An 18,318-nucleotide genomic window follows, 5' to 3' on the forward strand; every position below is an offset into this window, starting at 1 on the left:
CACTGCAATCTTCCCGAGCTCCTCTTTTCAAAACTGGGTACCTGAAACCAAAACTGAAACTGTAAGCACGAAGCTTAGTGAGCTCCCCCAAACTACCACATACCATACAATAACATATAAACAAATATTGGGCCTTGCCCACTACATCGGACCGAAGTCCGGAAACTGACCAGGGCCTTGCCCTCTGCATCGGACCGAAGTCCGGAACTAACTACATTGGACCGAAGTCCAGAACTAACTAGGACCTTGTCCCCTGCATCGGACCGAAGTCCAGAACTAACTGCATCGGACCGAAGTCCGGAACTCACTGAATCATAACATATCATAACATGTCAACTAGCATGAACACATATACTGCATACTGGATCGGAACAAAGTCCGGAACACATAACACAAAACATGCTTGAATCACAAAGACATCAAGCACCCTAACTACTGCATCGGACCGAGGTCCGGAACTAACTGAACATAGCATAACATAATCATAGCATATAACATGAACACATATACTGCATACTGCATCGGACCATAGTCCGGAACACATAACTCATACCATGTAAGTATCACAAACACACCAAGCATACTGAACTACTACATCGGACTGAAGTCTGGAACTACTGCTAACTAAACGGACCGACATTGTGGCCGTAGACCCGTTCCTACTGGAAGGAAACTCACCTCATACTGCTGAAGTCCCGTAGACACAATTCTCATACTGTTGAAGTCCCGCAGACTCAACCCTAGCTGCTGGATGACAGATTCCCAAACTGTCAACACCAAAATGACACCAATTAATAATTGGGTTCTAACACATACTATAAATACATACTTGGATAATTACTACATTACCCCTAGCTTGGCTTACCCAAGCCCAATGCCCAAATCCATAGGCCCAAAGTCAGCTAGGGATCAAAGCCCAACATATGACCCAATTTTCCAAATTGGGCCCAAGCCTCTACATGGACTTCCCTCAAGGCCCAATTGATCAGTCCAGTCCAACATGTCTCATTCTAAGGGCCCAATATCACACAACCATCTAGGCCCATCTATGGCCCAATTTTCCAAATTGGGCCCAATCCTTCATATGGACCTTACCCTAAAGCCCAATAAATTATTCTAGTCCATTTGGTTGTTCTTGGATGGCCCAACACAAAGCCCAAGTGAAATTAGGGTTTCACATAAAATGATAACTAGGGTTAAGTGTTTCCTACTTAACCCATTAAGGACTTAATCCATTAAGTCCTTTACTCTACTAGATAAGTGATATGGAGTGATTTGGGCTTAATACACACTCCAATCCCAATGGCCCAAAGATGGGTCCAATAAGTCTAAGGCCCAAAACTCATAATTAGGGTTTTCCACCCAAACATAGCCCAATAGGCCCAAAACCAATTCTAAGCCCATTAGGATTTGCTTGAGGGGCACCACCCACTACCACCCTGGGTAGTGGTGGTCAATGGCGGCTCACGGCGGCGGCCACCACCTTACGGTGGTGGTTACTATTATTATTTTCATTACTTCATGCTAATTACAATTACAAGGCTTTTATCCAAAATACACACACTAACTAATACACACACACAGCCATACCGTGGTGGCCGACGGCGGTGCTTGGCGGCAGCCACCACTTCACGGTGGTGGCGGTGGTTGATCTTGATCTTTTTTCCGGCGGCAAGACACTCAAACAAAATAACACAACCACATACACTGAAATCTTTGCCCGAAATGGAAGCACAGCCACCCACCGATGGCGTTGGCGGTGACGAAACCTCCGAGGAGGTGGTAGCAGCGCTAGAAAAGCAGCATCAGCGGCGGTTGCGATGTTAGCCACCACCCAATGGTGGTGGCAGTGGTCTTTCTTGTCCGTCAGCCGAGCAAACAAACAGCAACCACAAAACGGCGGCAGCTGCGGTGCTTCCGGTAGCCGTAACGGCAGTTCCGACTCCTCACAAGGAGATACTCACGCCGACATTTCCTTCCAACCACAATCATACGACGCGTCCCCCTGTGGTTCCATGAGCTCAGCCACCCTCCACGGGGGCAGAGAAGCCTACCTGGCGACTTAAGTTCACGACAAAATACACGACGTCCGGCTCCGATTCTCGGCCTCACCACACGTCGAAAATGGAAGCAGTGACACCAGCAAGGCCGCAGGGGCTCACATGGCGGCCACAACTGACCAGAAAACATGCATAGCGGTCGGGATATGGCGATAGGGCGGCGGTGACAGGGTGTCAGTGTCGGAGAATGGAGAAGGAGAGTAGTGGCGGCGCTGCAAGTCGAAGAATGGGAAGGGAAATGGCGACCGGTGCTTAGGGGTTGGCAGCTGCAACCTTTTCTTTTGGGTTAGGGTTCCCGTAAGAATATATACCCGGTGCCTCTCTAATTCTTTTCCATAATACTAGAATCGACCCCTCCTTCCCTCTGTTATCTCAAAATGAGTCCATAATTTACCTATTTAACCCTGACCTCGAAAATCCTTTTCAAATCAAGTCCCATAAATTACCAAACATACCCTTGCTTCTATAATTCTTCTCAAAACAACTCCGTAACCTAGTAAACAACCCCACTATCAAAATTCTTCACAATTCAGTCCGCGAATAACATTTATTAATTTATTTATTTGTTTATTGATTAAATGGGGTGTTATAGTTTTTTATTTGGATAATATTTTGTTATAATTAGATAGATTAAACCATAAAAAACTTTAAGAGTTTCTTCTTAATAAAAAATTTTAATTTTTTGGAAATAAGATATAAACCAAATCTACCCATTTAATCTCTACAAAAAAAAAATAATAAAAAAAAAAACCAAAAAAAAAAACATTTCTATTTTGGGTTGTCTTGAAAAAGGTGTCATCGGATTCTTTTTTTTTTTTTTTGGAAAGATCCATTAGTGAATTTAGTTATTTATTAGCAATTTTTACAATATATTAATAATGGTAACTTCTACAGATTGGAAGGAGTGGTGCTACAAAAGTTACACTTCCTGTCACATAGGCGTCACCTCACCATTTACTACAAAAGTATGGTTTCATACCACACCCAATGAGTGGTGCCACACTTGGGCCCCGTTTAATAGTTGCTGATCGAGAAAGTGCTGACTGAGAAAGGTCTGTCTCAGTAAGAAATTATGACTGAGTAAGAAATCATGATGTTTGATTGAAAATTTGACTGAATGTGCTGACTGGTGCAAAATGATCATTTTACCCCGATGCTCTACACGTTTCTATGCAATATGAAGATGATGATGATGATGATGATAATAATAACAACAACAACAACAATAATACTAATAATAATAACAATAATAATAATAATAATAGACATTGATAATAATAATAATAATAATAATAATAATAATAATAATAATAATAATAATGTATAAAAAACTTCCAGCATAATAGACATTAAATATATTATTTTAGAAATAAAACACAAAAACTCATTCAGCTTGCTGGTAAACAACATCCCTTCTACAAGGGAGACTTATGTTCTAATCCCGTAACCTTCATTAGTTATGAATTTTTATCCAAGCCAAGGGTACTATTGAAAACCCTCACTTTCTTTCTGGGTCAGCCATCTCCCAACTTCTTTCTCGGTCAGACCTTGCTTTCCGAGTCAGACGTCAAGATTTTGTCTATCAAACACCTTTCGTCTCACCAAGTCAGCCAAAAATGTCTGACTTGACTCGGTCAGATGCATACATATCAAACAGGGTCTTGATTTTTTTTTAATAAATAAAATTGTTCATTGGTTGTGGCACCACTCATTGGGTGTGGTATTAAAAAAAAAATCAAGTGTGGCACCACTTATTGGGTGTGGTATGAAACCATAAATTTTCATTAGTTATGTTCCAAAGGTAAGAAAGTTATCCAATCACAATCACCCAAGAAGTGTTCCCTTCTATGGCCGCAGTGCACCTCCTACTGCACCTTTACCGCGGTGGGGGGGGGGGGGGGAGGGGCGTGTTCTTGCAAACGTGGCACCCAAGTGCGTACGTAGGTCTTGGAAATCATAGCACCAAAAGTATGATGCCTCTAATGACTTACATCAAACCTTAGAACTAGATGACACTTGAGGAAAGAAGAGAAGATTATAAATTTCGTTCATATACTCCTTGGAATGAAAGACCACGAATTTTTATGACAAATGGGTCATATTTATAGTTTAGGTAACCTAAGGACAAAACAATAGTTGAATAATTAAATAATGAATTTAATTCTAATTTAAATCTTTTCCTTATTATCATCAACGAGGCCTCTGAAAACCGTAAGTAACTCCACAAAACCGTTCATGGCAAGATGCTTTTAAAATTGCCTCTTATATTCAACTATTAAACAATTACAATTTGCCAATTGTATTTTTAATTAATTCAAAATTAACTCTGATTAATAATTAATACTTTCTAATTGATTTCATATTAAATTATTGATCATATAAACTAATAAATCAATTTTCTATTTCAATTAATATATTAATCACATAATATATTAACAAAATTATGTTCTCATAATTTCCAATTAGTTTATCAATTATATAATAATCTAATAAATTATTTTCTTTCTATAAATGTTATTCTAATTAAGTTCTAGTTATGAAGGCAACTAAAAAAGAATTTTGTTTCTAATTACAAAAATATACCAACTCAGATACTAGTTTAGACACGTTATTCAACAATTTGATCCATGACGAGGAATCTTATATTGATAGAAACTATTTATTTATCGAGTTATAGATTTTGTTAGATATATTGTCGTATTATGCATGTGAAAGAGAAACGCATTGGACATTTGTTCAAATTATGAAAAGTTTACACAGAAAATGAACATGTTTTCAAATGTGTTGTTTGCATATAAGATCATGTTGGTTATATCATTACGTTACCATCTTTGGAAACAAGTTTTTCGAAATTGAATTTGTTGAAGTCCTATCCTTAAACTACCGTGACTCAAGAAAAAAAAATAGTAAGTAATTTTAAGTATTGAAAATTAGTTTCTAGCTAGTGTTAACTATCATTAATCGATACTTTGTTATTCAAAAAAGGCACCAACACGATAGTTTTTAGGTGATTTTTGTAATTTTTTTTATTTATCTTTATGGGTTTTAAACAAATGATATAGTCTCTTTTTGTTGTTCAAAATAATAGTATATATGTTTGGTGAATTTTACGATCCAAACATACTATTCATATCATCCTAACATGAAAAAAAGATGGATCGATCGTGGCCATAATTGTTTTTCTTAATCTTTCTAATGTAACTTCTTCCTAATTCCCTCTATGTGTATAAAGCTTCCTATAGTTTGTTGGGGTTGAATGTCACTTATAAGGAAATTAATGACATTCTCCGGATATAAAACGAAGGTCTGATAGTGTTAAGGGAGTGTGTAGATTAGCATCTATGGTGAATTATTATTTTTACATAAGAAAGGTTATTGTTTGGAATAAACATAAATTTATAAAATTATTTCAACTTTAATTAGCTAATAATCTAAGTATTCAATTTTAAAATCAATATTTATAATAATAATCATTTTCAAAAACATCCTCAAGTCTCAAACCAGGTCTATTCAACCAAACTTTGTTGGGATTAACCCACTAAGTCTAACGAAGTCAAAATTAGGTCCCCTACGACTTTAAAAATCGTGGTTTTTGTATGTATTTGGCAATTCTAATCCTCGTTATTAAAAAAACAAAAAAAAAATGTTGTTTTCTTTGGTTCACTTTATTTTACTCACTTATCACTATTTGACTATTTAGATTCTACTCTAAGAAGCTTCTTTCAGTTTATTCATATATTCATTCTTTTCACAGGGTTTTTTGATTAATATACAACTGTAAACCCAGTTTTATGTTCTTTTGTTTAGTTGTAATCCTTCAAAAGATTAAAATTTTATATAAAGAAATAGATTTTGAATCTTACATTTATTTATCGTTTAGAGATTTTTAATTATATAATTTGTCATGAGATTCTCGTAAATAACTCATTACTAAATATTAATTATTTTTTTAAGATAATAGAATTTACGAAGTTAATGAACAAAATTTTGTTAAAAACCTGCGAAACAGCATCCACAGGCAAAAAATTTGCCGACAATCGTTGTCTATACATGATTTGAATTTATAAGTATCAAGTTATAGTTAAACAAATGATAAATTTTAAACAAGTCTATTTACATAAAAGTCAGATCATTTTTTATTTTTAAACTAGTTTTTTTTTCTTTTCTTTTATTCTTAAAAAGTTCAGGTGTTACTTTTACGGAAAGATGAAGCTAATGCATTATCTGTTTGTTTGGGTACTATTTTCACAGCCTGTGGCATGTCAACATTAGACGGTGAAAGAAAAACAATAATATATATATATATATATATATATATATATATATATATATATATATATATATATATATATATATATATATATATATATATATATATATATATATATATATGCCTAAGTTATTCTATTCAAAGTAATTATTGTGTTAGTGTATGCATAAATGTGGGCCAATCAAATTTACTTATTTTAAGAAAGTTATATATTATTGAATTAAATATAATTGAAAATATCATCTTAATTAATTACAAGGGTAATTTAGTCAATTAAAATAGATTTAATAAAGGAAAAAATTGCATTTTTTTAAGGTATCATAGATTCTATTAATTTTAAAAATCCGATTTTACATATTATAATTTTTTTAATACGGACATTCTGACAGAATATGTTTATGAGTATATTAAATAATAAAAATATTCTTGAACCATAAATAATAAAAATATTCTTGAACCTATTTCTTGATCATGAATTTAAAAACTTCTTGTAGAATAACAAATCCTTGAACAATCAATTGAAGAATTAAAAAATACATTCTTTCTTATAGAATACGGGTAACAATTGTTAAGAATTACATCAATATCTAAAAACGACTAATACATTCTAAGAGAATAATGTGGTCCGTTTCAATTTTATGGCCCGTTCTTCAAGCATCAACTTCTATGATTCTAACAGAATTAGAGTTCGTGATTCCATTCCAACAGAATTGGAATTCGTGATTCCATTCCAATAGAATTGGAATCACACCAATATCAACCATTGAATCATCTACAAAAACAAACTTGATACCTTTTCAGAATTCAACATTGTCAAGATCCTGCACTGTCCACATAAATGAAGTGTTAAATCAAAAAGAATGAAACAAATTAAAGAAACTATAGATGAATGAAGAAACAAATTCAAGTTACCAAGAGTTTAAGAAACTAGAGATGAATGAAGGGTTGTAGTCTTGTTGCAGTTGCAATGTATGTAAACAAGAACTTGAACAAAAATCAAAATCTTGGAACTTCAACTGTATGTATGGTAAAGCTTTCAACTTATGAGAAATTGAATTAATCTTAATGGATTCATGAAAAACCTGCCATGGTAGGTTACCCACGTAGATCTTGAAAGAAGTCCCCACCACTCGTTTTTCTGGTTGTGAACCTCTTGGTGTAGCCTTATTTACAGTAAGAGCCCTTCCACTCAAATCATGTTTTTGTTCATAACAAATATTATAGATTAATGTGAATATGTAGTAATTAAGATGGATAGATGGAGAAGAAGATTAAGTTTACATAGCCATTGAACTTCTCCACAACTTTCTCAGCTTCTTCTATTGTGTTCATTGTCATAAACCCAAATCCTCTACTATGCTCATTATTTTTATTCTAAAAAATACAATTTAACATGCACTAATCTCAAGAAACTCTCTAACCTGATCATACCTTATGCAAACCAGGTGGTAGATCGCAAATCGTCGAGAAAGTCGAAGACGATCCTTCAATAGGAACCATCGGTTGATACTTGATCCACCTTCACTCACCACCAATTGCATTGTAATTTAGTGTGTTGCAACAAAATTATCAAAAGAAAAAACTAAAAATTAATAACATACCCAGTAAAATCACCGCACAGGAACACTTGATTGTCACCATGAGACCAAATAAATTGTGTATGAACCATTCTTCCGCAAAATTTACCTCACTCTAACACTGTAAACGTATGCTTTGGTGTATGAGAATATCAATTGATCAATAGAGTTTACAAAACACATATCGAAAAACTGAATACCGGAAAGAACCAATAAGAGAAAAATAAAATTGGGGAAGAAATAAGGGTTCAAGAAAAAACAAATCTTTATGTAGATCCTGGCGGCAAAACTTAAAGATATACATTACATGCATATACATAGAGCTATTGTGTGTATCTGTATCTGTATGTAGAAATTAGGGGAGAGCGACTCAAGTAAGAACATAATCGCTTGGATTTCTCAGAACCGTAGAAAACAGCTTGCGAGAAACAGTACATAAACCATCGACGTAGCCTCGATATGTCTCTCTTCCGCTTCGACTCCTTTCTCAGCTGACTCAATTCCTTCCTTCGCGATCTCCAACGCTTTTTCCTCTGCCTTCTTTAGCTTTTCCCCCAATCTGAAATAGCCTTGTGTCCTCCGCCATCGACGGTATTTCCATTGCCGTAACTGCCATTGTTGACGTCATAAGAAACAATAGATGTCTTTGGCTCTGGCCATCGGGTCGAATCGATGGAGGCGTGACTTTAGGGCATTGTTCCTTATAGGAGAAGACAGGGGTTATCATGGCACCACAACTTCACTTAATTCTTGGAGGTTGGAGCAATCTTGGGATTTGGGGATTGATAATGTTGACTGTGAACGAGCAGGAATCTATCTAAGGTTTTAAAGCGGTAAATGTAAACGATTTTGCCTAAATTAAAGGGTTTATGATTTGAATAATTAATTACTAAAATTAATTAAAAGCTAAGATTACAATTTTACCCCTATCTAAGTTTTTAAATTGATTGGTCCATGGTTATGTATACAATAACACAATAATTAGTTTAAACAAATGAACCTAGTTTCTCTCTCTCTCTCTCTCTCTCTCTCTATATATATATATATATATATATATATATATATATATATATATATATATATATATAGAGAGAGAGAGAGAGCTAGGTTCAGATGTGGATTGACATCTATTGTGTGGACGTGTGGATAATGCTATTATGTGAAAATGACAAATAAAATATATTGTTTGATAATATGAATACATTCAATCTTATATAATTACTGTAATTATTATGCATTTTCACTAATTAAATCGTCTATAAGGTTATTATAGACTTTTTTTTAATTGTTCTCATTCCGTCAGAATGTTATCAGGATGTTTATTGAGTCGTATTCTGTAAAAACAAAAATAAATGAAAAACGATGCATGATAACAAAAATGAATTAGAATTAGTGAGAATCCGTTAAAATAATAATAGTTATGTGAGATTGAACGTATTCACATTACTAAATAATATATTCTCTTAGTAATTCTCATAAAATAACATTAGCCACACGTCCACACAATAGTTATCCATCCACATTATAACCTAGCCCTATATATATATATATATATATATATATATATATATATATAGAGAGAGAGAGAGAGAGAGAGAGAGAGAGAGAGAGTTGGGTTCAAATGTTTCTAGCAACTATTGTGTGTATTTATGCACCAATCAGAAATTAGCAAATAATTAAATAAATAATTAAATCAAAAAAGAGTATTTCTGGTTTTTTGCATTTGTAATTAATAGGGTCATTTAATAAAATCCATGCAATTAAGGAAACAAAATAAATAGGTTTGACCTAATATCTCTCTCTTTTATCTCACGTTAGTTGTTCTTCTTCACCTATAAAAGAAAAGGAAATCAAGGAAGTCGGCCATAACTTCACTTATCCCAACAACCTTTCTCGTCACCGGTCCTCCATCCTTCTTTCATGTTCGTTAATGTTATCGTGCAATTGCGAACACAACTGATCGTGTAATAAAGTCCACCACTTCCTTGAACACTTTTCTAGATGGCTTTTTTTTATGTCAAATCTTCGATTTTAGAGGCTTTTTTCTTAGCTGGTCGCAATCTGAAGTTTAGATTCATCAGGTTCGTTATTTTCTCCTTTTTTTACTTCATATATTTCTATTTTATCCTTCTTTGACTTTTTATATTTCTGTAATCCAAGTAAATCTCGTTTTTCTGATATGTTTGATATGATTCTGTCATGGACTCCATGTGCTCGATAAATTGCCTCAATGAAAAAATAGTTAATAATATTTAATTTTTTAATTTGTCTCCAACAAGAAATTTGATGCCTTTTGCTCCAACCTGAACTTTGAAAAATTAACAGTGTAATTTTTATGTACAGAGCAATGGTCTCGATTTGGTAATTACCACAAAATTTTGATTATGAGCGTATATGACAGCAATTCTAACAGAATGGAAGATCAAGATTTAATTATTTCATAATGGAATCTCGATTTTATGACATGAAATCTCAAATTACTTGTTAGTATTTGAAGGTATACACTCTTTTTTTTTCTTTTTTTTTTTTGTAAATTTAGTCACATTTATGTATTTATTAATTACATATGATGTATGTATCATCAATTGGAGTATAAAGATATGAGCATCTGATTTTGCCCGCCAAATGTTTGTTAAAATGTTTGAATAAGATATTTCAGTCAATTTTTTTTGTAATCTTTGAACTATCATATCTCTCTCATACTAGCTTGGAAAGAATCTGATTTTTTTTCTGCATATTCTCCTTTGTGTTAGCTACAAGTTAGGTTCCGAAGTTATTTTAATTGGATTAATATTGGTTGAGTTATAGTCCTTCGAATATGGGACGTTACAGCTATATTTTTAGCACTTTTCCATTGTCCATAATTTTTTTTTGGATCTTTGAACTGTCATATTTACCACATTCTAGCTTGTAATAAGCTGACCTTTTTCCAAACTATTGTCCTCTGTGTTAGTTACAATGTAGGCTCTAAAACCATTGTAATTAGATTAATTTGATTATTTGGATCAAGTAACTCGGGGAATACTTGATCAAGTGACTCGAGTATTACATTCTGTTAGAATAAATTAAAAGTCTTTAATATCATACACATTCTATTATAATTTATAGTTTTATTCTTTTAGAATATATTGAAAGTTTTAATATTTTAAAGTTGATTGTATTTTGTTTTGGATTTAGGTTTTGAAGGGGCTGTCATTGATGTGGAAAATGAAGAAAACATGGAGAACGAGAGTATTCTAGGATAATGTATTCTGCAAAAATGTATAAAATGTTTCTTAACAATAATATTCTTTCAGAATGGATTAGTGTTTTTGTTAGATTTTGATGTTTTTTGTTCTTTTTTTAACCATTCTTAGTTTTAATCTTTAAGAATAAATGTATTTCTTAAACTATTATTAACCATTTTTTTAGAATGAATGTAAAAATTATTTATAGTCTTATTCTTTACAAATTAAGGTAATTAATGATTCTTAAAAATTAAAATCCTTACTCTTTAGAAAATATTATTCTTGATAATATGTTGTATAATTCTTTAAGCATGAAACCATATTCTACAAGAACAAAATCAAAAATATTAGTTTAATTATCAAAAATATATGAATTGGAATTCTATCATTCTGACAGAATAAAATCAGATTTTTTAAATTTGAATTAATTTAAAAAATTAAGATATTTAAAAATAAGAGAATTAATTATGCCTTAAAATCCGAAAATTTACTTTTTTAATATAGATTAATTGACCAAAATACCCTTATGCTGAAATTTATATGATTATATGGTGCATGCTACCATACTGTAATATCATAGACTCTCAGATCATGACAATTGATTCTATTCCATCCGGTGGTCTAGATTTGTGTTTACGAACACACAATAGTTAGTAGAAAACAAAATAACCTAAGCCTATATATATATATATATATATATATATATATATATATATATATATATATATATATATATACATATATATATATAGGTTATTATATTCAAAGTAATTATTGTGTTATTGTATGCATAAATACGGTCCAAACATTTTAATTATTTTAAGAAAGTGATTAATACATATTATTGAATTAAATATAATTGAAAAATACCATCTAATTTAACTAGAAGGGTATTTTAGTCAATTAATATATATTTAAGAAAGGAAATTTTGCATATTCTAAGGGATCATAGATTCTATTAATTTTAAAAATCCGATTTTACGAATTATAAGGTTTTTAATTCGGACATTCTGACATAATATGTTTGAGTATGTTCAAAAATAAAAATATTCTTGAACCATAAAATAATAATAAAATTCTTGAACATATTTCTTGATCATGACTTTAAAAATTTCTTGTAGAATAACAAAATTCTCGAACCATCAATTAAAGAATTAAAACAAAAATTACATTAATTCTTATAGAATACATGTAACAATTGCTAAGAATTGCATATATTGTTAAAGAATAAAACTAAAAAAAAACTTTCAAATCTGAAAAAAAAAAACATCACAATCTAACAAATACACTAATACATTCAAAAAAAAATAGTGTTGCTAAGAGGCGTCGTTCAAATTCCGTGGTCCGTTCTTCAAGCATCAGCTTCTGTGGAAACAAATCCAATGAATAAATTAGTGAGAAAATATTCATATTCCATTCCAACATAATTGGAATTTGTAATTCCATTCTGATAGAATTGGAATTCATTTACCAATAATTATATTAATTCGGGGAATTCTAACAGAATATATTCATGATTATCATAAAAAAACATTCTTTTCTGATAGAATACTATAAACGAAGAAATATCATTCAGTTGAAGCATTTTAGCAAGTGCTTGGTGTGCATCAAAACAACTTTTAATTTCTTGTAAAAATTAGACAATCAGAACAAATTCTCAATTCACCAAAAATATTACACCTTGAAAGAATTAGACAATAAACCTAAACACATCCAAAATTTCTTCGATTTCTGTCAAACAATCAACCCAAAACATCCATTCTATATATTGGAATCAAATCAAATTAAAAAACCCATTTGAAGATTAAACTTCATTGGTTTACAATAAATCAATCTAAAGTACACCTGCAAACAAGAACATGTTTATGTTTCCTTTCCTTCCCTGTCAAACACCCAAACCCAAACACCCCAGTGATTTCTATCTAACAGTCAAACAAAAAGAAAAGGGAAGAGAACATGTTACTGATTGGAGCAACACCCCTCACAACCCCTCTTCTTCTTCCGTCGAACAAACCCACCGAGGACCCCGACTTCTTCATTTCTGCTGATCGCGACACCCCACCATTTTCCTTCGTCCCTTCAACTTCGTCAAACCATGGAGACGACTAGACCTGGAAATTCGTGTATTCGTTTCATGAAAATGTGTCAGCCACGAATTTGACACGATACGATTACACAACGAGAAATAAGCTTTATCTCAATTTTTAAGATGTATTCGTGTCGTGTCGTGTTTCTCACAGATTCGTGTCTTCGTGTCTGAAATTGCCAGGTCTAGAGAAGACCTCCCTTGTCGCCGATTGAAATCGCTCCTCCTATATTCGCACCTCTGATTCGGGGGAGAAAGAGCGAAATCTCGCTGCCTCATGCCTTCCTTCCTTTGGTTCAGCCAAAACTGGAGATGGTCACTTAGTTCGATCGATTACCACCACCAAGACCACCTATGTTCGATGCTTGATCGCTTGATTCTTCCCTCTCTCGATCTATGAAGAAGACGATGAAGGGCAACCCCACAAAGGGTCGTTGGTGTCGATGGATCCCATCACCCTTGCGGTTAATCAATCACCATCGACCCACTAATGTCCCTAATTCGGCGGCAACAGCAAATGATGGTAGTGGCAATCTTCTGTTTTGGAGCTAGGGTTAGGGAGGATCGAATGGGACAGAATATAGTATTGTTAATTGTTTTGAAAAGGGATAAAGGTATGTCAAAGTAATTACCATAATTATAGGAGTGTGTTTGCAGAGATTATTTATCAAATTACTAAATTACCCTTATTTATTTGTTTGATTATTTATTTATTTTTTAAATTTTGATTGGCCCACATTTATGCATACAATAACACAATAGTTACTTTAAACGCCTGAATCTCTCTCTCTCTCTCTCTCTCTCTCTATATATATATATATATATATATATATATATATATATATATATAATGTGACGTTTCATAGAGAACCATAATTAATAAGGAACCAATCGTGGGCGTCGGAAATCATAATGATCAACGGCCAAGGAAATGGACGTACACTTTTATATTGGACGCACACACGCCGGATTATACCAAAAAATCCACCTCTTTATCAAAAAACTCACCTCTTTTTTTATTTAAAAAATTTTTAGGCCACATTTTTTATCAAAAAAAAAAAACGAATATACTGTTGTTCTCGATTTGTCGTTCTTTTTCCATAGAGATCTATATTGATATATAAAAAACAAAAAAAAAATCGAAAAAAACCCACTTCATTTTGTTAATTTTTTCAATATTTAAGTTTATTTTTATAAAAAAAACTAATTATACCAAAAATATTATTTTTCAATACTTGTGTATATAGTTACTAGACTTATCCAAGTGGGAGACTGTTAGAATAGTGTCTAAGGCTGCAACTATATTAGGCAAGTATTTGACCCGGTTGTGCATGGTCCTTTTGGTTGCCTTCACCATAGCAACTTGATAGGATGATTTATTAAGAGAGAATAAATATTATTAATATATTATGAGAATAATATATAAAGAATAATAATATTGTTATTTGATTAATATAAGTCATAGAATTAATTAGAATTAATTTGGTGACTTAAAGAGATTAATTAAATAAGAGGGTATAAACTGTCAATTGTTTGATAGTTAAACTTTAGACTGTAAATCCATATTGGATAGATGGTGGACGGATTCTAGAAGCTATGGATAGCTTCAAATCGTCCAAGTCTATCTAAGGAATGGATTTGGATTGCTTTAAGAGAAGATTATCCAATTAGGGTTTAAGCTGTAACCCTTAAGGAGTCTACAAGTATAAATAGACCCTATGGCAAAGGGAAATCGGCACTTGATCTAAAGTAGAGGACCCCTGGCCGATTTCCTCCCCTCTCCTCTCTCTCAAATCATCCTCCTTGCTATTTGGTGTTTGTAATCCATTAGAGGAGTGACAATTGTGACTCTAGAGCTCCAAGACAACAAGATCAAACAAGAGATTCAAAGGTATGATTGTAGATCTGATTTAGTATTGTTCTTATTCCTAATTAGTCATTAGAAGTCTTGGATTCAAAGCATGTTTAATTAGAAAGCCTAGATCCAAGCATTAGGGTTTTGCATGCGCACATAGGAAAGTTCTTATGGCTAAAACCCATCAGTGGTATCAGAGCCTAGCTTGGTTTTCATTAAATTGTTGCTTATTTGTTTGAAACTTAACTGCAAAATTCGACTTTTGTGTTTCTGAGTCATGGACTCGGCGAGTTCCATAGTGGACTCGGCGAGTCCAAGCATCAGGAATGGCCAGATTCGGGATTTCTTCATGATTATCTTATGGAAACTTACCTTAATCATATTAGATCAACCTAATCCGTTTTTTTGATATATATGACTATAATCTTGATCTAATTAAAGATATTTATCAACTAATAAAATATTTAATTTCCTTATATGATAAATTAATTAATTATTTTGATTAATTTGGTAATTATCTTGCAAGAAATCTTGAATAAATCAAATATAGATAATTAGGAAATTAATTGTTAATTAAAATTATTTGTTATTTGATCCTCCATGTTTTAAATGTTTAAAACTTGTCCTCAAGTTTTTGAAATTTATATTTTGTGATTAAAAGTTTTAATTTAGACAATTTAAATTTCAAACCTTAGATTTTAAAATGTTTAAAATACAACCCTATACTAATGTAATATTACAAGGTTAATATATATATATATATATATATATATATATATATATATATATATATATATATGTATGTATGTATGTATAACTAAAATGCTAGTCTTACCGTTAGTAGGCCTCATTCACGAAGCCGATCTATAGGGTGGGTATAAGGTTGCGGCCTATAAAATGGCGCTTAATGGGTGTACACTCACACCCACCGCTTGCTTGATCGGTGGAGGGTCGTTAGCCGAACGGGTAGGATAGGGCAACCTCATCCTCTCATTAAAAGTATAATAAGTAATACAAAGTAACTACACATTTGAAAAAAAAAATCTCAATCTTAGTTACTTTAGGAAAAGTGAATTGATGCAATCCCATGAAATTGCACTTTGCACCCTTGCTAAGAAGTTAGTGGAGCGTGTGTGGTTTACCGGCACACTAATTGGTTCTAAGCAAAGGTGGCAAAGGGTGATTCATTGTTTATCATAGTTCGATGGAGCGTGTGTGGTTTACCGGCACATCGAATAGGTGATCGTTACAATGAAGGCACCATGTGAATTTGCATGGTAATTCACACCCGCTTTGTGATCCTCGGTATCCCAGTCACAAATAAAAGGGGCATATCGAGATTTAAACATGTCATTGAATAGTTTCAATGAATCTCATCCGAACCTGGGAATTCTCAATACATTTAACTCTTATAGTTAGGTTTTTATGGTGGAGAATTAGTAAATCGTCATTCACTTACCTTCAATTTATTTGCATGTTAGATTACGGCATCCCTTTTCTAATATGTAAATGTTGTTGTTGGATCCTAGCCCTAATTTTTCTTATTGGGTGATAATTAGGGATTCATATTCTAATCTATCTTTGTCCTTTCTATTTGTAGATGTCGAACGCAAACAACGCTGCTGCTAGTTCTTTCATGTTGATGAGCCTTTGCCAAAAGGTCACCTTCGATGGAACGAACTTTAGCGAATGGATAAGATACATTCGCACCATTGCTCGCTATGAGGATAAGGAGTATGTCCTCGATGAGAAGCTCGAGAAGATCAACCCTGAAATTCCTACTCCGGCTGAAATTACCGCTTTTGAAACCCATGAGCGCGATGCAACGAAGGTACATTGCATCATGATAGCCACCATGAACTCCGAATTCCAAAAGTCCTATGAGGACATGTACCCGTACGAGATGCATCAAAACTTATTGGAGAGGTACCACCAGAACGCGAGACAAGAGCGTTATGAGATTTTCACTAACATGATTTCCGCTAAGATGGGTCATGGAGAATCTCTTACCGTGCACCTGCAAAAGATTCAAAGGTATGTCAACCGCCTTTGCAAGTTAAATATTGACTTTGGGGAAGACTTGGCGATCGACATGGTGCTTCACTCTTTGCCTCCGATGTACAATCAATTTAGGATGACCTACCACATGAAAAAAGAGGAGGTCACCCTAAGCAAACTCCAAGGTCTCTTGAGGGTCGCTGAGAGAAACTTCAAAGACAAGTCTATTGCACCAACTCCCAATCCACCCGCTGTTCCTGTCATGGCTATTGGTCAAGGAAAGGGAAAGAAGAGGAAGGCTTCATCTAAGAACTATCGCAAGGTTAAAGCCCGAGATGGTGCCTCTTCTAGTGGGACCAAAGTTGATCCCGCTAAGCCCTGCCCTAACCCTAAGGAGGCAGAGTGCCACCACTGCCACAAGATAGGACATTGGAAGAGAAGCTGCCCAGAGTACCTGCAAGCCATCAAGGAAGGAAAGATCAAGCCATCTTTCGAAGGTATATACACAATTAAATCTAACGATTCTAATCATGCTATTTCTTGGGCTCTTGATACCGGTTGTGGTTATCACATTTGTTCTAATGTGCAGGGACTAAGAAGAAGTAGGGATGTGGAGCAAGGAAGGATCAATCTAATCATGGGGAACAGAAGATCGTCGCCGGTGACCAAGATTGGAGTGTATTCTTTAGTGCTTAGGAATAATTTATGTTTAGATTTGAACAATTGTTGCTACTCGCCAGAAATGCTAGAAACATCATTTCATTTCATGGTTTGTTTAGACAAGGTTTTAGACTTTCTTTTAATAATGAGAATGGTTCTATTTTGGCTTATCTAAATGGTGTCTTTTACTTTGAAGCTATACCATGTAATGGAATTTATGAAACTGTTATGATTGTTGATAACTTAGGAAATGATGTTTTAAACATAGATTCTTCCACTAGTATGGATAAAGCATCCTTGTGGCATTGTCATCTTGGACATGTCAACAAGAAACGCATAGCCCAACTCCAAAAGGATGGAATGTTGGAGTCATTCGACCTTAGGGAATATGACACGTGCGAGTTTTGTTTGCTTGGAAAGATGACTAAATCACCCTTCATGAGTACGTGTGAAAGGGGTGAGGGTCTATTGGACCTAATACATACCGATGTATGTGGACCATTTAGATAAACCACGAAGGATGGGAACTGCTTCTACGTGACCTTTACCGATGATTATAGTAGATATGGGTATATCTATTTAATC

This window comes from Lactuca serriola, chromosome 1 (assembly GCF_051521515.1).
Source record: "Lactuca serriola cultivar US96UC23 chromosome 1, Lser_US96UC23_V15, whole genome shotgun sequence".
Lineage (NCBI taxonomy): Eukaryota > Viridiplantae > Streptophyta > Magnoliopsida > Asterales > Asteraceae > Lactuca > Lactuca serriola.